This window comes from Callorhinchus milii, unplaced genomic scaffold, assembly GCF_018977255.1.
Source record: "Callorhinchus milii isolate IMCB2004 unplaced genomic scaffold, IMCB_Cmil_1.0 Scaffold4, whole genome shotgun sequence".
NCBI lineage: Eukaryota > Metazoa > Chordata > Chondrichthyes > Chimaeriformes > Callorhinchidae > Callorhinchus > Callorhinchus milii.
This window is the reverse complement of record NW_024704745.1, coordinates 20291812-20315857: the sequence shown is the minus strand read 5'-3', so window position 1 is coordinate 20315857 and position 24046 is coordinate 20291812. Positions and strand designations below refer to the sequence as shown.

General features: G+C 42.0%; 1 protein-coding gene across 1 annotated transcript in view; it reads right to left on the bottom strand.

Moving 5' to 3' along the window:
- LOC103177515 (rho GTPase-activating protein 6) overlaps positions 1-2090 on the bottom strand; it is a 301249-nt gene extending 299159 nt beyond the window's left edge. The window contains exon 1 of the mRNA XM_042334731.1: positions 1842-2090. The gene's annotated coding sequence lies outside the window, so the exon portion shown is untranslated. The remainder of the gene's footprint in view (positions 1-1841) is intronic.
- Positions 2091-24046: the final 21956 nt, after the last annotated feature.

Sequence of the window (24046 nt, the reverse complement as noted above, 5' to 3'; positions counted from 1 at the left end):
TTGTATTCACTTTATTCCATCACCTTCTGACTCACAGGCAAGAATATTACCAATTAAGCCAGACTGATAAGTTTTGCAACATCAGATGATATAATAATAATCATTCTTGTAGTTGGTATAGAGTCTTTCACATTGTGGGCAAATGTCTCAAAGCGTTTCATAGGACTTTCTGTGAAGTGGAGTGACTGTGCATACATTGTGGGTGAACGCAGCAGCCCAATATGCAGACAGCAATGTCCCAAGTCATGAAAACAAAACAATTTTATTTGGGGGATTGTTGGCCAGGACACTAGGAAAAACTCCTTTCTCTTTTCAACTAGAGCCATGGGATCTTTAACGTCCACCCGAAGAGACAAATGGTACCTTGGGATGTCCTCCCGACGTGTGTTGTTGTTGTAGTTATTAAGACCTCCATCCCCACATAGATACAGACAAGTAGAAGTGTCAAAGTTGCCAATACCCTGGATGAATGTTTGCTCACTTGGTAGCATTCTCGCCCCTGATTAGAAGGTCGTGGGTTCCAGCTCCACATCGGACCTTGGAACTCACATAGTCAAATGTGACACTCTAATGCAGTGCTGGGCTTGTGGTGCACTGTTGGAGGTGCCGTCATTTGGACGAGACGTTAAAACGTCTGCCTGTTCAGATGGACGTTAAAAATCCTTAGTCGCTATTCAAAAAGAGATGGGAGTTTCTCCCAGTGTCCTGGTGCACAATCCCTTCAGTAAAAAAAATTGTCATTCACTTCCTGACTGATTGTGGGACACTGCTTTGTCAAATTGGCTGCCGCATCTGCCCACAAAACTGGCAGTCACTACACATTACAGTATATCCTGTGAAGCACTTTGGGACATCCTACCCATGAGAAAGGCGCTCTACCAAACGTAAATACTATTGCTATTATTATTATTATTATTATTAATGTGGAGTCCTGTAGCTCAGTGGTTAGAGCACTCGCTTTGCAAGCGAGAGACCTGAGTTCAATTCCAGTCAGGGCGAAACCTTGGGCAAGTTTCCTTACTCCACACGCCTAATAATAATCCCTCCAAAAACCAAAACAATAATTAAATTGGTCATTTTCAATCCACGACTGTTTGTGGGACATTGCTGTGCGCAATTGGCTGCCGCGTTCGCCCACAAATATACAGTCAATTCACTTTACAGTGTGTTCTGTGAAGCGCTTTGGGACGTCCTCCCGACGTGAAAAGCGCTATATCAAATGCAAGGATTATTATTATTATTATTATTATTATTATTATTAATGAGCTTCCTGACTTCAAGTCACCTTCAAGTCCCTTCAAGTCACTTCTCTTGTTCTTACCTCCGGAAAACAATTTCCACACGAAATTAACAAATTAACAAGAGAGAGTGAGACGAGTTACAAATCCGTTTGAAGCACTGGATGTGGTGCGCCGGGAGTACCGAGGCAGCAGTTGCACTTGTCAGCCACGTCCGTTCGCCCATCAGTCGAGTCCCTGCCCTCCATCTCCCTGCACACAGGTTGGATCAGCGACAGTGCAGTGGGTGGGACGGGAACCTCTGTCACGCCGAAGGGAATGGGACATTCCTGCACTTACCTCCAACTGGTACCCCTTATCGCTCAAACCATCAGAGGCAAGAATGAGACCCCCCCCCCTCCCCCAAGTGAAACCAAGGCAAGTGGGGGGCAGCTTCACCCGCAATGGTGATTGCTTTACGACGACGGTGGTGGTCTTTGGCTCCGACGCTACTTAAGAGCGCTAAGCATCAGGTGTGTGTGTGTGAGTGAGTGAGTGAGTGAGAGAGAGAGAGAGAGCTGACGGCTTTGATTCGCAACCCAATCAATCCCACCAAACTCCTACCTCCGACCTCCAGACGATGTAGGACTCGCTGCTGGGCTGCTGGGCTTTCCTCTGGAGCCACTTTCTGGGGGAGAAGAGCGCGTTGCTGCCCGGGTTCTGGGGGGGGTTCCTGGGCAGGAAGGGCAGGTCCCAGGCCGGGTTCCTCTTCCCGCTTCTGGGCTCGTAGTCGAAAGAGAAGCTGGAGGAGCCGAGGCACTTGTCCAGAGGGGTGTTGGGGCTGGAGGCACCGCTGCCCGGGGAGGACTGCCTGTACCTGCCTCCCCGGGACCCAGCCAGACACTCAGCCGAGCTCAGGGGAGAGGAAGGGCTGGTCACGCTGAGGTACTGGGGACGGCTGCAGGGGTGTCCCAGCTCGTCCGTGTCGTCCGCCGCCAGGTCCCCATCAGCCCCGAAGTTCCTGCCGATGGCCGAATCCAGGCTCCTGGTTTGCCGCAGCTTCCTTTTGGAAACGGTCTTGGAGGATGGAGAGGAGCAGGAGAAGACCGTGTTGAGCCATCCCACCCCCCGCCCCCCCCCCGCCCCCGCCGCCGCCGCCCTGGTACAAGCCCTGCGTGGACATGTTGAAAGAAGGCGCTTTTTGCGAGTGGGAAGCTCCAGGACCTGCACCAAACAACCCCCCGTCCGCCACCTCCACCTCCACCACCTCCTCCTCCTCCTCCTCCTCCTCTTTCTCCTCCTCACATCGCGCACAGCCGCTCAGCTCACATCATCCTCGCCCGAGAGAAGGGGAGACGGCGGTCTCTGAGTTGGAAGAGAACTGAGAGCTGCGGGTGGGAAACTGACAGCCGGAGGGAGAGAGGGAGGGAGAGAGGACCGTGCGAGGGGCTGAGCTGAAGAGTGAAGGAAAGTGAGCTGCCGGGGAGTCAGAGGGAGGGGAGGGGGAGGCACAGGCTGCAGCCACAGCCCTGGGACCTCTCCCAGCGCCTCACACACACACAACACACACACACACACACGTTAACCCTCGTGGGGCTGCACCGCCAATTACACACAACACACATCCAGCAGCTCCACCGCCCTTCCACTTTTGGCCGAGGCAACACTTTTCAGGAGATCGAGAGCACTCATATTGCCACTGCAATAATAATAATAATCCTTGCATTTGATATAGCGCTTTTCACGTCGGGAGGACGTCCCAAAGCGCTTCACAGAACACACTGTAAAGCGAATTGACTGTTATGTTTGCGGGCGAACGCGGCAGCCAATTGCGCACAGCAATGCCCCACAAACAGTCGTAGATTGAAAATGACCAATTTATTATTGTTTTGGGTTTTTTGGAGGGATTATTTATTAGGCTCTGTGTGGAGTAAGGAAACTTGCCCAAGGTTTCGCCCTCTGCCTGGAATTGAACTCAGATCTCTCGCTTGCAAACGAGTGCTCTAACCACTGAGCTACAGGACTCCACATTTACTGCACAATCGGTGATTTGTTTTCGAGAGAAATGAAATGCCTGCTTTTTAAATTGAAAGAACCATTCCCCCCTCACACCACCACCCCTGCATTGGAAGGAGTTCATACCAACTTATTGTCATGCAATCTTGTTGCAAGTGGTTGTAGGTAGGGGAGATGAACTGGCAGGCAGATTGGTCAAAGACTCATTCGTTTTCAGTGAGCTTCATGTTGGGGTTTTAAAATAACAAGAATCCTTGCATTTGATATGGCGCCTTGACACGTCGGTGAGACGTCTCAAAGCGCTTCACAGAATATATTGTAAAGTGAATTGACTATTTTGTGGGTGAAACGCAGCAGCCAATTGCACACAGCAGTGTCCCACGAACAGTTGTTCTTAAAATACTTTTCCAAAAAGTTATTCAATGGAACCCGTTTTAAGATGCCTACAAGTAAGCTTGTTCCCACTTGTTTAAATCAGTTTGCAAAATGGCCAGGCACTGTTTGATTAAAAATCTGAACATCTAACATTTTTCTAGTGATGACAGCTCCGGTGATCGATCAGGAATGGTCTTTCCCACGAATCGTCATAGCGCAATATCAGGTCAATTGTTTCTTAAGGGTCATTTAATAGGCAAATATGCAGAAGATGTATTAGGTAAGGCATCCAGTGCCTTGGGACATCCAACGTGAAAGGCACTTTACAAATGTAGTCTTGTTATTTTTTGTTGTATATTACATGATACAATTAGGAATTGAGATCATACACAGTACAGCAATGCGCTTTAGGATTTTTCTTTCCTTCAAGCTAAGACATTGGCAAGTTTATTGGAAAAGTTTGTTATAATAATATTATATTGTTCTGTTTTTCAGTCTGTTACTGTCTGTTCAGCACAGATTTGTATTAAAGTGCAGAGTGACATGAGAAGCTTCCTGTGACCTGAGCCTATCTGAAAATGAATGCGCTTAAAATGTAATTGATTTTACAAGCAAAACACGATAATACCCCCATTTCCCATAGCCTCCACTGTCTCCCAGTATCCTAGCAGATCAACTGCAAGATCTTCACCCTGACTTTTAAACCCTTTCAGGTTCTTGACTTATTTTGCTCAGCCAGGTATTGGGCATATGCAGAAATCCATTATCACTCTGTGAAAAAGTATTCAAACCAAACAGATTTCCATACATACGTCACCTACACATAGATATTTCCCTCTGCCTTGAATGAAATGCATACTCTCCCTGGAGGGACACACCTTGCTACCTATTTTTGGAAAATGTTAGGAATAGGTTAACGAGAGGCAAGCCTTGAGCACCTCAGAGCGTGCATTGCTATACTGATGGAGTTTAACCAGCTAATACTGCCTAGATCCCAGTGCTGTCTGGCAAGCTTCCTGTTGTTTGTCTAGCTAGGACCACTCTAGAGCAAAGGTGGTCAACCATTTTTTGGTCAGGCAACCAAATACATTTTTCTTGATTGAATATATCTTGATGTATGGCAACACCATAAATATCGCTACTCAGCAGCTACCAGAAATAAAATATTGATTAAACACAAACTTAGCTAGATTAGTGTGAATATTCGGTGAGCCACTTCTTGATGCCCCATGTGCCACTTTTGGCCCGGGGGCCATGGGTTGGCTACACTGTTCTCGGGCCTTGACTTACATGGTTAACAAGAACCAGCCGAATGGGAAGAATCCCTGCTCCTAGTTACTGGTCTGCCACTCCAAGTCCTGCCAATTAGTTGGGTTGGCTGCTCTGTCAGCAGCGATGCACTGGAGTACTGCGAGCCCATCTAGTTCAGGCCATAGACTACCAAGTCTGTCCAGCGGATTGACTCAATTCCAATAATTTATTGCTTGGCATATTTATAATAATAATCCTTGCATTTGATATTGAGCCTTATCACGTCTTCAAGAAATGTCCAAGCGCTTCACAGAATATACTGTAAAGTGAATTGACTGTATATTTTGTGGGTGAAACGTGGCAGCCATTTGAGTACAGTAGTGTCCCACAAACAGTCGTGGATTGAGTGACCCCTTTTTTGTTAAGGAATTATTACCTCCAGAAAAGCGATCCGCCAATTGACTAACAACCGGGTTGCTTCTTACTGCTAGCTAAACAGAGGCGTGCGGAGTAAGGAAACTTGCCCAACATTTTGCCATGCCAGGAATCGAACCCAGGACACTCACTTGTGAAGCGAGTGTTCTAACCACTGAGCTACAGGACTCCAAAACTACTGTTAACCACGAGCCAGCTAAGATTCAAGAACACCCCGCTTACCTCCCTGCCAAGGAGGATAGATTTGTGCTGTAATCTCCTCCAGCCTTATTCTCCTTCCCATATCTTCCACTTTGCTGTTTTTAGTCCACTGCTCCTTCCTCACTTCCTTTGTCCCATCATCAGCTGTCAGCCACTATTCCCATGCTTCTTGCAACGCTTGCTCATAATCCCCTTCATTTTGCACCTTCTCTCCCTGTGTTCAAAACCCTCTTAAAAACATTCTCTTTGACCACAACATAAACACTGTCACACCACTTTATAGTATATTCTGTGAAGCACTTTGAGGCATTTCAATGACAAGATGAAATGTTGTATCAAATGGAAGAATTATTATATTGTTTTGTTTTTGGTCATCACCTTGAAATACTTCACTCATCCCACTCTGACCAGTCATTTACACTGTCATTCTGAAGCATGTGACACATTTGCTTTATTTTTATTTATAGTTTATTAGTGAATTTTTGTGGGTTCATCGCTGAGGGATGGAAACATTTCCAATGTTAGCATTGAGGACACAAGATCAGCTATAGGAATGATCAGTATAGCGTAACGCTGCCTATATTCTATAGGGAGCGTTACACTATACCGCATTATACTATTTTGGATGCATTATACTATTCTATCTTAGTGCATCCAAAACACTGATATTTCACTAAATATTTGGTCAACCTGAGATTTGTGTTAATGCTAAAGATGCAATACAGTATATTACTACCAGATCTGATCAAAGAAGTTTACCTCCAAGAGAAGGAATTAGCATCAATTCCACTTTGCATCAGTTGCCAATATAACTGCAGTCAGTAGCTTTTATTTTTACTTTGTTTCAAAGTTTGGCCACCTTTCTATACTTCTACTGAAAAAAGTAACAGTTATATCAACTCTTTTCATTCTATGGAAAATACAAGTGCAGGAAGCCATTAAATTCCATTCAATGAACGAGCACTGACCTCTGTCATTCTTCTCTCCATAGTGGTGAGCAGGCAGTATAACAACAGACTGCTGGATTGTACCATTGCACAAACACTCATTGCTATTCCAGAAAAACAGCATCTTCATACCCTCAGAACAGCAGCTGTTTCTCCAACCCTAACCCAACTGTCCTTACAGTCTCTGAATTAACTTTTAGCACTAAATTAGGGATGATTTTGTGCGTGCGAGTCTCATCCATTGGCAACTGGGTGGAGACTGGCCAAATGCCTTTCACACAGGGCTCAACAACAACAAATTACATTTATATAGTGCCTTTCATGTCGGGAGGACGACTCAGACAAATAGCACAGAATATTTTCATGCCAACAGTCTGGGCTGGATCTGTACAATGTGCCTGAAATTAAGTCAGTGTGTTAAATGAGTGTTAAGTGTACCACCCAATCCCTGGCATTTTATTTATATTAGTTAAAGTCTTGACCATCAAGATACATAAGTATTTTAACATGTTCGTTAATTGGTGTTTTGATTTCTGATAGTTTATTAATATTTACTCAGTAAAAATTATACACAAGTAAGCCAAATGTGGATTTGGTTTGTTACTCAGCACTTGCTCACTGAACACACAGTGTAAGCTGACATGCAATACAGTGTTGTGAGAACTCTGCATTGTTGGAGGTGCTGACCTACGGATGAGATGTCCAACAGAATCCTGAATGCTTGTTCAGGATGTTAAAGATACCATGGTACTACTATTCAAAAAAAAAGGGTGTTTCTCCCGGTGTCCTGGCAAACAATCTCCCAATTAAAATTGGTCATTCATTCCATGTCTTTGTTGTAGGACACTGCTGTGCACAACTGGCTGCCTTATTTCTCTCACAACAACAACAACAACTTGCATTTGTTTCACGTGCCTCATGCAGGGTTGTATCCCAGGGCGTTTAAATACACAGTCAGTCTGCTTAATAGTATATCCTGTGAAGTTCTTTGAGACGTCTCAGCAACGAGATAAGGCACTCTACCAAATGCAAGAATGAAATTAAATTACCCCCACAGACTTTTTCTGCAACAATTTCTGCAACCCAATTTCAAACATATTTACATATTAATAAGTTGGATTTGAGCTCATCTGTCTGGTCTTTATCAAATCTTACCACTCCACCCTCACCTCCACTAAATTGTCTTTCTCCTCCAAGAGAATATTGGAGGCCAAGGACAACCCCAGGCTCCTCTTCTCCATCACCAACCGGCTCCTCCACCCACCCTTTCATGCCTCACCCATCCTCTCCTCCAACGCCAACTGCAAGGCGATGATGGACTTCATCAAAACCAAAGTCGAAGGATCCGCTCAGCTGCCCCTGCCCTTCCATCTACTACACCCTCCCATCACAATCCGGCTCTTACCCATCCCTCCCTCCCCACCTTTGAACCTGTCTCCCACTTCTTTTTCACCACCACTATAACCCGCATGAAACTGACCACCTGCTCCCTCGACCCCATCCCTACCCCTCTCCTTACCTCCCAGCTCCACCACCTTGCCCCGCTACTCACTGACATCATACACCTCTCCCTGTCCACTGGCACTATTCACACCTTTTTAAAAACGGCGGTCATCATCCCTATCCTGAAAAACTCCTCCCTGGACCCATCTCTGCTCTCAAACTACTGTCCCATCTCCAACCTCCCTTTCCTTTCCAAGGTCCTGGAACAAGTTGTTGCTTTCCAGCTTCGCTCCTTCCTTTCCAGCCACTCCTTTCACGAACCCCTCCAATTGGGTTTCAGTGCCGCCCACAGCACAGAAACTGCATTGTTCAAAGTGACAAATGATATTTGTCCATCTGCGACCAGGGCTCCCTCTGCCTCCTCGTCCTCCTTGATCTCTTCACTGCCTTCGATACTGTTGACCACTCTATCCTCTTCCATCACCTTTCCTCTCACCTGAACCTAGTTTTCTTTTAGGAAATAACATTATGGGTTATAGTACATAGGTAGTTTGGGACATATGTGCATGCGATCACCAGGAAGGTGGAAGGCAAACTAGATGGACCTTGGTGTTTTTTCATCTTTTTTCTTATTTGTTATGTTCTTATGTTATGTAACCTTTATGTTTCTGTCCTTGAATGCTTCCGATCCTACTTCATCTCCACAAACTGTTTCTCCTCTCCCCCCCACACTGTCTCGTGCAGCGTTTCTCGGGGCTCTGTCCTTGGTCCACTCCTCTTAAATATCTATATGCTCCCTCTTGGTGACATCATCCGCAGACATGCGGTCAACTTCCACATGTATGCGAACGACACCCAACTCTATCTCTCTGCCTCCACCCTCGACTCCAGGACCACTGCTGTCTGACAGACATCAGCTCCTGGATGAGAGCTAACTTTCTTCAATGTACTTCAACAAGACCATGGCCTTCCTGATTGGCTCCCGTCAGCACATCCTCATCTCAGGTGCTGACAGCAACACTATCCAAGAATGCACACTCCACCTTGCTAAGCCAGTCTGGAACCTTGGTATCTTGTTTGACCCTCAACTATCCTTTCTGCCCCACATCCGTGCCATGACCTGCTCTGCCGTACCCCAACTCCGCAACATCTCCCGACTCCACCACTGTCTCACACCACAGGCCGCCGAAACCCTTATACACGCATTCATAACTTCGAGGCTTGACTACACAAACTCCTTGCTTGTCGGCCTCCCCAACCCCTCCCTCCATAGGCTGCAGATCATCCAGAACTCTGCAGCCTGTGTCCTCTCCCGCACCAGGCTCTGTGAACATATCGCCCCCATCCTCGCACGACTCCACTGACTTCCCATCACATAGAGGATACAGTTCAAGATCCTGATCGTTACTGTAATAATCATATCAATAATAATTAGCTTGTTCCTTCGAAATTGTGCAACTACTGAATATTTCCTGATCTCCACAAAGCAATCAAGCAATAGCTTCACAGTATTCATCTGTTCTCACATCTCCACTATTCAAACATGGCCTTCTTCCTTCCATAAAGGTAAGCAGGCTTTCCCTGTAGCTGAACCTGAGGAAACGAGTCTGGCAAAAAACAGGAAAGTCTGCATTAATCCAGATATGTCATCAACTGCTCTAATGGGAAGGTTAAACCTCATCAGACAAATACAGCACTGTACAGTTACTGTCTTCTTTATTTGAATGCTTAAAGATGGACTTAGTTTTGTAAGCCTTAATCTTTTAACATTTTTAAAAATTAAAAAATTATGAACATTTGTGTCTGAAACATAACAGGATTTATTTGTAAAGACTGAATTGGAAATGGGAACTCCTTCTTGTAACCAGAAGGGCATTGGCCCATTGGAACTCCACTCTGGAAGTCAATCATTTTGGAACAGAGTTCCCACAGGCCGTCATAAGGTATACCCGATTAGCTGAATTATATTTCATTTGTGACTTGTAGTCCTTATTAACAATAATTTATGTTTACGTGGTACTTTTCTTGCCAAGAGGATGTCACAAAGGGAGCAAGGCAGGGATAGCAGTTCCAGAAAGCAGGGGCATGATGGTGGAAGGCATGCCCATTGCTGGAAGGGCAGGTCAGGGTGGGGGCCATGAAGCAACAACAACAACAACAATATTACATTAAAATTGTATTGCACCTTTCATGTCAGAGGACGTCCCAATGCACTGGGAAGCTGTGTTTGCTGAGCAGATGGAGCGGATGGGGCAGTTGAATTGCAGGAGGCTGCAGAAATAGGGATTTGAATTCAATCTCTGGGGGATGGGGAGCTTGTGGAGCCAAGAGAGGATGAGGCTCACAAAGCCTGATGCGGGAAAGAACAGAGGCAGCATATTTCAGAATGATCTGCAATTTGCGTAGGGAAAGCCAGGGAGTCTGCCAAATAGAGTGTAATGAATGAACCTGAACATGAAAATTGAGGGAACATAGCAATGAAATTATGCTGTATCATAATAACAATAATCCTTTCATTTGATATAGTGCCTTATATATAGTGTATAAATATAAATATAGTCATATATTTCCCGAGTCCTTTGCTCCACCCTCAGCGGCCGTGCCTTCAGCCACTATGCCCCGAGGCTCTGGAACTGCCTTCCTTACTCCCTTCGTGTTGCTCCCTCCCTTCCCATTTTCAGGTCTCTGCTGAAGACCTTTCTTTCCGACCACGCCTTTGGTCACCTTCCTCCCCCTCGCTCGGTCCCGGGATCCATTACTGTAAAGCGCTCCGAGACGCCGTCCGGTGTGGAGGGTGCTATATAAATCCAAGTTGCTGTTGTTGCCTATCACATCAGGAGGACGTCTCAAAATGCTTCTGAGAATCCATTGTAAAGTGTAATGCTTATTTTGCACGCGAACTGCACCGTGCCTACATTTTACGTTACATTCCTTGTGTAACAATCACTAGGAAAGTGTTATGAAATGCTGTAAGTTTCACTCCCATGTTACAAAAAATTCAAAAAGAGAAGTGAGTTTCTCCTGGAATTCTGGCTAACAATCCCCCAATCACTTCCTGCTGATTGTGGGTTATTGCTGTTCACAATTGATTGCCATATTCACCTACAAATAAAGAGACACCACACTTCACAGAAAAATTTTGTGCAGCATTTGGATATGTTTCAACTGATTGGGCACTATATCAAATCCAACCATTACTATTGTTATAATAAAAAGTCCCATTATAGACTAACTAATTAGTTAAAGACTGTTGGGCTTTCATAACTTAAAGTTCAATAATCCACTGCTGAATAATTTTCCATTTTTTGAATGAGAAATCATGATTTAATGTGACTTCCAATGATAAAAAAGTGTTTAATCTATTCATTAGAAAATTGATATAATACACATTCTGGCTTTACAGCACTTATACATAAATCCAAATATCTAAATTGGACGCCCTCATGTAAGTACGAATGTATTATATAAAAGGTCAAGCCAGTGCTGGAATGTTTGCTTCCTATGAGAGTAACACAGGAAGGAGAAAGTTGCTGATAAACAAAACCAACAAGCAATTTGTTATCACTGTCCTTAAGCAGTGGAAAGCGGAAACATGTATGTCACTGTTTATATTTTAATGTTCAGTGATCATTTTATCTGCTGTTTACTCAACTTCTTTCTCAGACCTGCACTGACGACATGAGAACACTTTGCAATTTAATCACCCAATTGCGGGATATGGATCAAAACTATTTATTTCACTGCAAATCTAAACCATCAGGGAGGGAAATAAGTGCAGTATTCGAGGTTATTGGGTTCTACAAACCAATGCTTTTGCATTGTGAAACATTTGGAACCAAATTCTGACCTGATTAAGGGGTTCCCTGGCTTTTTCATACAATCAGATTAGTAGTTTAAAAAATTATGAACATTTGTGTATGAAACATAATAGGATTTATTTCTAAAGACTGAATTGGAAATGGGAAAGTTGTTGATTGTTGATTAAAAAGGAGCAACTGGTTTATTAGCTAATTCTTCTGGATGACATTGTGCAACATATTTCAGAGTCGCTTTGTGTGTGGTGGTGATGACGTCATGACTAGGGAACCTGCAAACTCGATTGAATACTCGTTGGCATAGTCATGTCCATGCCAAATGCAAGGATTATTGTTATTATTATTATTGAATGGAGACTCAATATCTGTTAGAATGTTACCTTCATGTTTGCATGGGATCGTTTCGGTCATTTACCCCACACAGGATAGCAAGAAGTGTCTCACTGTCTCAGTTAAAGGATGTTGTTGCTTGAAAGAAGTTGATTTGCATGAAAACTCATCGTCTGGAGATGGTGTATTTTATGAGTGTGAGAGTACAAGGGGACAAGGAGATGAAACACTAGGTGTTTGAGCAGGCAGGAGGGTTGCACCCTTGCAGGGACCTGTAACAAGAAGCGGGTCAGTTCGTTCCCTGCTCAAACCGTAAGCGCCAGAATTTTATGTATTACGACTCCGACTTAATTTAAGGCTTTGGGGTGTCATCAAAATATACGCTTGTGTCCATTAAATATTTTTAATTATTTTGAGAAGCGCGTATATTAAATCGGTTATTGTAAACAGGATACTGGTTTTGTCTTCCCAACTTGAAAAGCTATGACTCTAATCCCGAAGTTCTGGGTATAAAATACCAAGCTCCATGATATGTGTCCATTTGACACAGTCACATAGATGTAACACTCATCTTTGAAGTTACTGCCTGGAATTCTAAATGCGATTGGCTAAACCTTTGTGCTAAAGCCTCTAGCTCAAAGATCTCTGTGCTACAGATCACACAGAATGGCAGATTTTATCTCTAGAGAGTACAGCCCACACTGTACAGAGAGAGAAAGAGTGATGACGGTGTCTCTACAAATAAAGGAGGAGGAAATTCCAAGGAGATACTTTTTTGTAAAGCTGCATTAGCTTGGATGTTCCATTCTTCATTGCTACACAAGTGATAGAATTACTGATGGGGAAAGTTATGGGCGCTATTCAATTTATTTTAATAGTGGTGACCACTTAATTAGGTCAACCTTGGAGCCATCTGACCCTGATAAGGCAGGGTACTGGTTTGATATCTCTGGGAATTCACTAGTACTGTGCTTTCTTTGGATCAGATTGTCATTTTCCAGACTCTAAATAAGTAAGTGCTCCCAATGAAGTAAGTGAAGTTGCCATAGATTACAAGTGGCTCCTCCCCTTGTAGCATGTGCTGAGAGCAGCCCTGCACAGCAGGAGTCGGCTCCAAGGAGCCTCAAGTGCCCAAGAGTTCTTGTTAAAGATTCAACATATTTTTAAAGGGATGTAATTTTCCCATCTGGATCGCTAATCCAGGGGGAGAAATGGAAATGCTTTGAAAAGAAAGTATTCCATCTTACCCCTTCAATCCTGCAGTTATGTTGCAAGTTTATTTGGAAGACAGAAGTTATTTTTAAGAGGAGTACGAGGAGACCACACTAAAATACTGCTGGCTCGGCATACTCCTGCTTTCTGGTCAAGCGAGACATAGCTGTGCTCGGGTGTACTTCAACATATGCAGCAAGCTCTTCAAACTGACATCTGAATACTGGTTAAGGTTATGATCTTAGTGATTGTCTTGTCGGCTCTCACTAACATTAATAATTGAAGGACTGACCTGCAGACCGTTTCGCCCACAAAATGTACAGTCAATTCATTTTGCAGTATATTCTGTGAAGCGCTTTAAGACATCTCAACAATGTGATAATGCGTTATAATAATAATAATATATCAAATGCAAGGATTATTATTATTACCTGGTAACTTTTTAAGCTTTGATTTTTTTAAGATAAGGCATTGGTAGATTGTCTCCTGAAGCTGGTCCATATTCAAAGCCAAATATCAAACTTGTGTTGATTCAATTGAAGTATTATTGCACATTGGATATCAATGTGAAATAAAAGCCTCTTTGCAGTGACAAAGTTGCAGAATAGCTTCACTGCAAAAGAGATGCGAGTAACAGCAGAACCATGTTTAACAGTCTGAAAAGGTTAGAGCGACCTTTAGTTTCCACATGAAGCTGGAGGAGGAAAGACCATCCCAAAAAACATTGGCATCTGCATCAGAGAAGATGGAAATATCTCTGCCAATACAAAGGGAGTAAGAAGAACACAAACTACACAGAAAAGTTCCAGTGAACATGATGATTCTAGTCGGTCTGAAATTTAAAGGCAAATCCATTATAAAACTGACACAGGTTAAAGACCAGGTGTGTCGGCTTAGCTCATGAATAACTCTCTCGCTTCCGAGTTAAAAGGTTGTGGATTCAAGTCTCACATTGGGACCTGAACTCACATAGTCTAAGATGAAAATCCAATGCATTGCTGTGGGGGAGTTGCATTGTCAGAGGTGCCTTCCTTCTGATGAGACGTTAAACCGAAGTCCCAACTGCCTGTAGATGCAATAAAGATCCCGTGGCATGATTCAAAAAGAGAAGGGAGTTTCTCGCGATATCCTGGCCAACAATCGCCCCAAATAAAATTGGTCATTTGTTTCATTGCTGTTTGTTGGACACTGCTGTGTGCAATTGTGCTGCCGCATTTGTCTAAAAATATCATTCCCTTTCACAATAAATCCTGTGAAGTCCTTTGCAAAGTCCTTCCGACAGTGGTGATAAGGCACTGTAACAAATGCAAAGATTCTTATCATTTTAAAGTATTGAAAAGTATCAAAATTATCAAGTGTTATCACAATCACCCAAGGTATCACCTCGCATGGCAAGATATCTTCACTGAATAAATCATATATGGGAACCAAATAGCAAGAGAAGAAATCAGCTATATTCCATATGATGGGACTGCCACCATATGGAATAAATGCTTGTTTACCACAATTTGCTCCTCTTCTCTCTTTGGAAAGGGCTAACTCATCCTGAGGTCTGATTGTGTGGTCAATGACAGCCTTTCACTGCTTTATCAAGTGGTTATTCATGATGTATGAGCCTGGAGAGTAAGTGTAAAGCAGGCTGTACACCATGTGGAGTATCGCAACAGATACTGATGCTGTACTTATCCAGTCCACACATGTGCTTTCCAGCAAATGTCACTGTCTCGTCACCAGATGCAGGAATCTTGTCTGATGTACACACTCCATTCCAGACGATTAGAAATTTCCATGCATAAGTTACTATAATATAATAATCCTTTGACATAACACCTTATCACGTCTTTGAGAAGTCTCAAAGCGTTTCACAGAATATACTGTAAAGTGAATTGACTGTGGATTTTGTGGGCGAAATGGATCAGCCAATTGTTCATAGCAGTGTCCCACAAACGTGGTGGATTGAGTGACCAATTTATTATTATTTTTTTAAAAGAAATTTTGCCCCCAAAGAAGCAATCCACCAATCGACTAACAACCGGGTTCCTACATACTGCTAAGTAAACAGAGGCGTGTGGAGTAAGGAAACTTGCCCAATATTTCGCCCTGCTGGGAATGAAACCCAGCTCCTCTCGCTTGCAAGGCAAGTGCTCTAACCACTGAACTACAGGACTGCACATCTTACTCATAAGATTGTGTTAGCATCCATGTCTGATTTAAAAAAATAATTTTATCCTTTCTTAGCCCATACTACTCAGCTGCCACAGTAACTATCAGGGTTTGAATATAGGACCTGTCTGGTCCGTATTGCTGAGCACTGCACTCGGTGGTATTTTTACCCATGGAATCACATGGGAAATCCTATGGTTACACCTGTGCATAATTCTAACAGATCAGTAACATACAATGTTTCTTCAGATTCCTCCCCAAAAGGAAACAGATGTTATTAATTGTTTATAAATCCAATGAAATGGCTACAGAGCTCACGTTCAGGTGTCAGTTTGAATTAGTTGATTGCTTTCTTGCCTTTGGCTCAGAATGTTCTCGATTCAAGTCCCACCTCAGGACTTGGCCAATACACCAGTGCCAGCATTGGTGGAATATTGCCAAACTTAATTCAAGATGTTAAACTGAGTTTTCATTTACCTGTTCAAGATCCCACATTGTTTAAAAAGAGAAGGGAGTTTGTCCCGGTGTCCTAGCTAACTATACACCAGAGAAATTGATCACATACTTCATGTGCCATCCCTCCTTTTCCTCGTCAACATCTTCCCTCTTGGCGATATCATCTGGACATGGGGTTAACTTCCAAGTGTATCCAGATGGCCCCTAGGTCCACCATTTCAGTTCCGTTCTTGATTCTTGGTCACCTACTGTGCTGTCTACTTGCCTGTCTACAAAGCCTGGGTGAGCCTCAGTTTCTAGCATCTTAATATGGACAATGTCTTCTCACTGACCTCCCCAATTTTTCTGGGATCTCTTGCATACTCACAAACAAATGTGCAACTTTGGCGTTTGGTTTGATCCACAGCTCTCATTCCTTCCTTCTTCACAGTAGGTGTCTGAGTAAGACTGTTTTTCTTCACTTCTGCCACATCGCTCACCTCTGTCCCTATCTCACGCCACATGCATCTGAAACCCTCATTCACATGTTTGTTACCTAGACTTTTCAAACACACTGAACATCCCAACCTCACCAGACAGTCTCCCTATCTCCCAACAGATCTTCATGCCATAGCACCTCCCTATTTCTGTGATTATCTCCTGTCCCATGCCTCTGCACGCCTCCCTCCACTCAGCTAACTTGGACGTGCAAACCACCAACGGTATCCAAGACCTTCAGCTACCTCTACCTCTGGGCCTCCCTTCTTCTACCTATTGTTTCTGTGCTAATGCCAGTTGCTCCAGTGTAGATATCTGCTGTAATCTCATTCCCCTGCTCTTCCCTCTACCCTTTTTCTGTTTTTAACATCCATCTATAAAACTAGCTTTTTCACTGATCGCATAACTATTTCCCCCTATCCCAACCATTCTATTTTGTTTGGCATGTAACCCCACCATTATGAAGTGTCCCGTAACAATATCCTACTTGAAGGATAAATGCAAATGAAAGTATATAAATATGTATTTATACATATACACATTATAAATACAATACAAAATTACATTTGTATAGTGCCGTTCACATCAGGAGGACGTCCCAAGGCGCTATATATACATATAAATGCAAATTCTTGTTGCCATAGCTGTCTGTGGGTCTTTGCTGTGTGTAAATCGTCTGCTGTGTTTGCTTTCCAGTTGGCAGTTACCATGCTTGACTGCGTTTACCTGTGAATTACTTTGAGATGTTTTGACATTGTAGGCATAATATTGAATGGAAGGGTTAGAATTATTTATAGGCACTTTACCAAATGCAAATATTATCAGGTATTTATTATTATTAGGTAAGGTTCATAGAGCTGAGAGGGTTTTTTTTATGACTCAAATTTGTTTTATAAAGGATTTACAGGACAGAATCAAACTACTGGATCTAGTGTATCAGTGCAAATGCCAGTTGCTCCACTGCAGTTATCTGCTGTGATCTCATTCCCCTGCTCTTCTCTCTACCCTTTACTCATATTACTTCTGTGATGACCCATGAATGCATATGCTGTTCAATGCTTATAATACAGTTGAATTATACAACATGGAATTCAAGCCATCTGGATGTCAGTTCTACACAATTGCTTATGAAAAAGGTATTCTCCTGAAATTCAGGTGAATGAACAACTGCTAAACTGTTGCATCACATGAGACACCATCTTCATGAGAGAATCAAAGAAATTATGAAGATATATGTTTCAAAATGCATATAGACAGTGGCACGTTGTTAGAATTCTAATCATTTCTGTCTGAACTCTACTACTTTCTGTTTCTGTTTGTGTTTATATTAAATTGCTGCTAAAAAAAAGCATGAACCACAGTACAAAAATCTGACGATTGAATATTTTTATCTGCAGTTGACAAAATCCTTGTAAGATTTCTTGGCAACTGCATTTCATATACTTCCTAGCAAAGGTGCATTTCCTGACTGTAACTTATGAAAAACAGCTCTAGATTACTTTGCATACCTAAAATGTTGTTTAAACATCTTTTTTTGACATGTATTATGAGGATAAATTAGCTGTAGGCACTGCTGTATTTCATTCTCATTGTGCTGTGTAATATTCATCATCTTACCATTCCATGGCCTTTTAAGGAAAAAATATGTGATTGAAATATTTCTCTTTATCAGAAAAGTACGTCAATCTCCTGAAGGGATTTCTGGGCAGTGTTACCAGTATTACAACAGAAGAACATGCAGAGAACTTTGCACTAGCTAATTACAACAAGAACAAAATTACATTTGTATAGCGCCTTTCACATCAGGAGGACGTCCAAAGGTGCTGGACAATCAGTGTTTCGGACCTGAACTGGGGGTCAGGAATAGGCGGGGGGGAAAGATACTGATTGAAGGCACAGTCAAAGAGGAGGGTTGTGAGGTGGGTCTTGAAGGAGGCAAGGGAGAGGGCAAGGTGGAGGGACTGCAGGATGGAGTTCCAGAAGGTGGGGGGCAGAGTAGCTGAAGACCCGCCCGCCAATGATGGGGCGGGGGACGTGAAGCAGGCCGAAGGGAGCAAGCAGGTTAGTAGAAGTCACAGAGGTAGGGGGGAGCAAGGCCATGGAGGGCTTTGAAGGTGAGGACCAGGATCTTGAACTGTATCCTCTGTGTGATAGGAAGCCAGTGGAGTTGGGGGAGGATGGGGATGATAGGGTCACAGGGTCTGGTGCGGGAGAGGACACGGGCTGCAGAATTCTGGATGATCTGCAGCCTTTGGATGGAGGAGTTGGGGAGCCCGACAAGCAGCGAGTTTGCATAGTCAAGCCTGGATGTTATGAATAAAAGTTTCAGTATTTATCGTATTGTGCCCCCACCCTTTGGAACTCCATCCCACATTCCCTTCAACTTACTCCTTTCCCTTCGATTGCCTCCTTCAAGGTGTGTCTCAAAATCCTCCTCTTCAACCTCGCCTTCGGCTACCCTCCTACCCACCTTGCCCTCCCCGATCCCGACCCCCAGCTCGGATCCAAATCCCTGACTGTCCAGCCCTTTGGGAACGTGAAAGGAGCTATACAAATATTTTTTTTTGTATTGTACTTAATGTTGTATGAATTTGTTTGCTCATGTTTGACTGTGGGAGAGGATGAAATGTTTCCCTTTTGTGTCTATTGTCAGCACTAAGCATTCACCATATGTAATATATTGAATGTAGGCATAGTACAGGTCAAATGCAATGTTCAGAGATCCCTCTGAACTGCACTAATAACAGGTTATAGCCCAATTCTTAAAGAACACCACAATTTTTCAATATCACCAAGTCCTACACTTCACCAAATCAAATTGTCCAATAAGTGCCAAATTATAAGCAGTTTTGCATTGTTAACTCGTATCCATTGGAAACTCGACTGAGATCACCCAAACTTATTTAATTTAGATGCATAACACTTTTGACACCAGAGAGAAATAGTAATGTTTCACCCAAGTGAAATGGGCTGGATTCAAACTCAAATCTGAGAAATTTTCTTGTTACTGTTTAGAAAACATAAAGTACAAAATATGGAAACATTAGATACAAAATAATCCTGACACTGGTGGGAGTAAACTCTGTTTGAGGTTCCGTTATCCATACTGGGATCAGAGCCATTAGCCAGTGAGATCTTCAGGAGAGAGCTTTGGGAGTATGATCTCAATCAGGAGCGCCTTTGCTCTGTCCAAAAATTTTAACATCTGCATATATTGGAACTACTCCAAGACTGTCTCTAGTTCAGTTCACTGTTAAGTGTCCTTCTCTACCAACTCCTTGTCTTTATCAATTCACCCTCACTCATTCGTCCACCAGCCAGTATTGTGGAGTGCTTCTCTCAGTTAGACACCATTTTGAAGACTGCACTTCCTTGGTGTAGATTCAAACTCAGTTCATATTGATTTGACATCATACTTTTGATTAGTCCAATTTACCATGAAGATATATTGTATAGGTGCTAGCCTGACTCAGTGAGTACCACTGAAACCAAGCATGATGATATTAATAATAATGATTATATTAAAATAAATCAAATAGAATGTTTTCACAGCTTCTATAATCCCTTTTCATAATCACGGATAATTTATGAATTAAAATATCAAAATGCAATTAAAATATCAAAAATGTCAAAGAAACTCTTCCCAACTAAACAAAAGCTCATCAGATAAACTAAGCAAGAACAGTACTGAAATTAGTTACAATTTTCATTTGCGTGGGAGTGTAATAATTAGTATTGAATTATGATCCATGACACACTGTGGTCATGCTATTCAGCTGGATCAGGAGTGCCTTTGTCTCACTTCTTCCCTTGCCTCCTTCAAGGTCCATCTCAAGACCTATCTGTTTGACCATTCAAAGTTGATCATCATCCCACCCCCACCACTCTTACCCCACCCAAATACAACACCCAACTCTGGTGCAAACCCTCGATAGTCCACGTCCTCCCAACAGGAAAATCACTATATAAATGCAATTTGTTGCTGCTGGGTCAGAGGGTTCACATTCCATGTGAGTCAATATTGATATTCAGTGCAGTGCTGTGAGAGCATTGTCAGAGTTGCCATCCTAAGGATGAGACATTTAACCAGGGGTCCTTTCTGTCTTTATGGATTATAAGAATACCGTGGTAGTATTAGGAAAGAGAAGAGAGTTTCCACTGGTGTTTTAACCAACAGTCCTCCAGATAAATTGGCAGTTCACCAAATGGTTGTTTGTGGGCCTAGCTTTGTGCAAAATGCCTGCCACATTTGCTTATATAAAAAGGCACTAGATTAATTATTGCACTTTGAGACGTTTCACTATGATAAGGTGCTACAAAAATGTCAGTGTTTCTTCCACTTCATGCCAAATTTTCCTGTGCATCTTAACTGATGGGAAAATGCAGTCTGAAAAAAAGAATGAGAAAAAATCAGTCTAAGAGTGTATGCTGCACGCACAACTCTATCTGCTTTCCAGTAAATATAGATAAGGAACATGTCTGACAGTGGCAAATTTTCTCTCTCTCTCAGAAAATCCTGAATAATTTGGGATCCAGAGCACAATTTTTAAATTTGAAGAAGGTTGTCTGAAGTCAAAACGGGCCAGTGAATTCAATAGGTGTCTTTCCTGTTCCGTGCCACTACCTACCACATTTTATTGATATGAATATTGGCCCACAATATTTTTGAAAAACATACTGTCGTTGGAAGCCTTTCTTTATGTACAACAATATCTGCTTTCCAGTAGCTACAGATAAGCAGTACTTTTAAGTGAATCATAAGAACTCTGCACTTCCCTAAACATCCTCATTTGCAAGATCTAAAAGGGAGCTTAGGAGGAGCGTTTTTACACAGAGAATAGTGAAAATGTGGAACCCACTGCAGGAAACTGGTTGAAGCAAAAGTATCAACACATTTAAGAAGAAAATGTATATACAAGGAAGAAGGGAGTAGAGAGGGAGGCTCGTGCAGAGTATAAACTCCTTTACTGACTAGTTGGACTGAATAGCCAGTTTCTGTGCCAGATCATTCTATGTAATTCTATGAAAAATGAACACAGTAGTTTGTATAATTTTCAAAACTAGGTAAATTTCAGCTATTATTCTTTGAGTTTATAATCATATGGCTCAGCTGTGCAACAACATTAAATATGTGCATTCATTCCCCCTTCGTTACCCATGCCACACAGATGTAATACTCTAATCCTGCATAGTGTTCTATTACTGTATTTGTGGTCTGTCTATCACAGCTAAGGTTACCGCAATATCACAAACAGAATGTTATGCATTACCACTGTTGCCTGGGTCTAGCTGAGAATCCCACAATCCATGTATTTTCCACACAGTATACTTGTGGAATACTACAAAGCTTCAATGATCACTTACCTCATTCTAGCTGGTAAAATGTAATACTAATTCATTATCAATTTGGTCATTCACTTCATGCTGTTTTAGGATATTGTTGTGTTCAAATTGGCCATCACATTCGCCTGTAAAACATACAACCACTACACTTTATAGTAAATCCTGTGAAGTGCCTTTAGATTTTTTTTGAAAACTTAATAAGGAGCTATACCAAATGCAAGAATTATTAATGTCCATTTGCTACTTTCTAGCATTATCTTTAGCAGTATTGTCAATTAAATTGACCCACACAACACAAAGGTGGATCTGAAACAAATGGGCTCTTTTATACAATATGTTTAATCTCTGTCGTTAAGCACAGATGAAACCTATTCATCACAGATGGATTTTTCCAATAAAAATTATAATTTTCCCTCACGCAGTGAAACTATTTTAAGCCTATTTCTATAGATACTCATATATGGGAGAAATTACGTCCAAATCTAGATTTACTCTATTTATGAAGGATTTATGTCTAGAATTTGCCATATTCTTAAATACAGCCTTCACTATGAAACAGATTTTTTCTAAGTTTCTTTTCAGAATTACAGAAAAACTTGTTCAAAGCGAAGACTGAATTCAACACTTTGCCAAATTCTGGTTGCTTCACAATGCTACATAAATACAGTAAATCTAGGACCAGAAGGAATTTCTCCCCAATAAAGCCATTTAATATTTAGTTGGCATCGAAAATAGGTTGCAGTTTAAGGAATTTCAAACAATCTCACTTGTCTAAAATATTATGTCATCTGGAATACTAATGTGTTCTACTCTTTTAGATGGTCTTTTTATCTATATTGCCAAATGTTATCATATGATAGCTTATTCTTGGCTGAAGAATTTGTAAATACTATATTTTAACTGTGCTTGCTTATTTTTTGAATAACACCAGAAAGGAGACAGACAGATTATATGTCACGACCCTCATTTTACTGTTCTAGTCCATGATCATTTCTAACATACTTCTCATGGAGTGGATTATACAACGGGAGATAGCAAACAGAATGGAAAAAGACAGATCTCAAATGAAAAATCAATCACTGGACAAAGATAGAGGTGTGTCATTTGTTTGAAGGGAGTGTGCCCATTTTTAATATATTATTGAATATTATACTGTCAGAATTATGCAGACACCCTGTGCAATAAAAACAAATTGTTTGATTGGTACAGATTCAAATCTTGTAGGATAATTGTGTATTTGAATTATGCAATATAAAATTAAATTTGTAAAGAGCCTTCCATGTCGGGAGGATGGCCCAAGGTGCTGAACAGTCAGGGATTAGGGATTAAGACCGAATTGGACCTCCAAAACTCTTTCACTCCTTATTCAGGGATTGGTTTGTGTGCACAAAGTACACCAAACCCGAGCTTACTTTTCATTAATCGCTTCTGATAACATAGGCCAAAGGACCTTTTTCTGTGCTGTGCTGTAAAAAGAAATTCTAAATTTCTAATGTGACTATATCTTTAGCCACTACTTTCATATTGTAGCTCTTGAGATTCAAAATGTGGTACCAAACTAGATGCATTCCAAGTTTCTGCTGCTTTTACATAGTCTCTGGACTTCCAGTCAGTACTTTTGTCAACTGCTGTTCTGTGCATTGGCAAACACCTTGATGTTAGAGAAGAGTTTCTCCCATGTCGTGGCCACCAATCCCCCAAGGAAAGTTGGTCTTTCACTTCACAGCTGTTTCATTGCTGTGTGCAATTTGGCTGCTGTGTTCACTTACAAAATACACAGTCACTACACTTTGTATTGCGTGAAGCACTTTGGATGTTCATACAATGTGAAAGGTGCAATATCAAACCTCTCCTGATATGAAAGGCGCTATATCAAATGTAAGGATTATTTTTATTATTGAAATGTTTTCCCTCATGTACGTTCAGTGCTGGGAAAAGTAGTCACATTTTATTACAGGTTCCCTACAGAAACAGACTTGTCTCAGGAGGTAAATTCATAAGGTTTATATTACCCTTCCATCAACTGTGACACTACACTGCAAGTGATGACTCTCAACCACCACGTTTCAATTGCAGACTTCGCATTCTCACTCCAGAGGATAAGAGGAGTGGAGGGGACACTTACGGCACACAAAAAAAAATAATTTGGTCACTCAATCCAAGACTGTTTGTGGTACACTGTTGTGCGCAATTGGCTGCCATGTTTTGCCCACAAAATATACAGTCAATTCATTTTACACTATATTCCGTGAAGCGCTTTGAAACATCTTGAAGACGTGATAAGGCGCTATATCAAATGCAAGGATTATTATCATTATTACTATTAATGACATCAAATACTTTGCGCATGCTCAAGGCCTTTGAA